Below are 408 nucleotides of genomic sequence, written 5' to 3' on the forward strand. Positions count from 1 at the left end.
GTGACTAATCAATGCAACCCAAGAAACAAGAATTAGATCAATAAACAAAACAACTGACAAAACTTATAGAAGAGGGAAAATACAGCTCTCAGAGCTAACGGGGCAATGAGTTCACACAGCATATTCAAAAGATGTATTTGTCACACCAACTCTTATAACTGTCAGACTATCAGACAGTTTACCTGTGATTACGGAGTGCTTGATTTGATGCAGACTTGACAGAGTGTCAGTACTGCACCTGATCGTGTCTGAATGATCATGGAAGGTAAAATAATGATCACAACTATTACATCATTTAATTGTGCACCCCAAGCCCATGCCAGTAAAAAAAAAACAGCCCAAAGTAGCGCAATTACCATGTCCCAAATATAAAAATGTAATTTCCATCCCTAAAATACATATTTTACA

General features: G+C 36.8%; 1 protein-coding gene across 1 annotated transcript in view; it reads right to left on the reverse strand.

Moving 5' to 3' along the window:
* Positions 1–408, reverse strand: part of LOC107714324 (sodium bicarbonate cotransporter 3-like) — a 42,254-nt gene that overhangs the window by 10,985 nt on the left and 30,861 nt on the right. The gene's annotated exons all lie outside the window — the stretch shown is intronic.

This window comes from Sinocyclocheilus rhinocerous, unplaced genomic scaffold, assembly GCF_001515625.1.
Source record: "Sinocyclocheilus rhinocerous isolate Xijiao unplaced genomic scaffold, SAMN03320098_v1.1 scaffold629, whole genome shotgun sequence".
Taxonomy (NCBI): Eukaryota; Metazoa; Chordata; class Actinopteri; order Cypriniformes; family Cyprinidae; genus Sinocyclocheilus; species Sinocyclocheilus rhinocerous.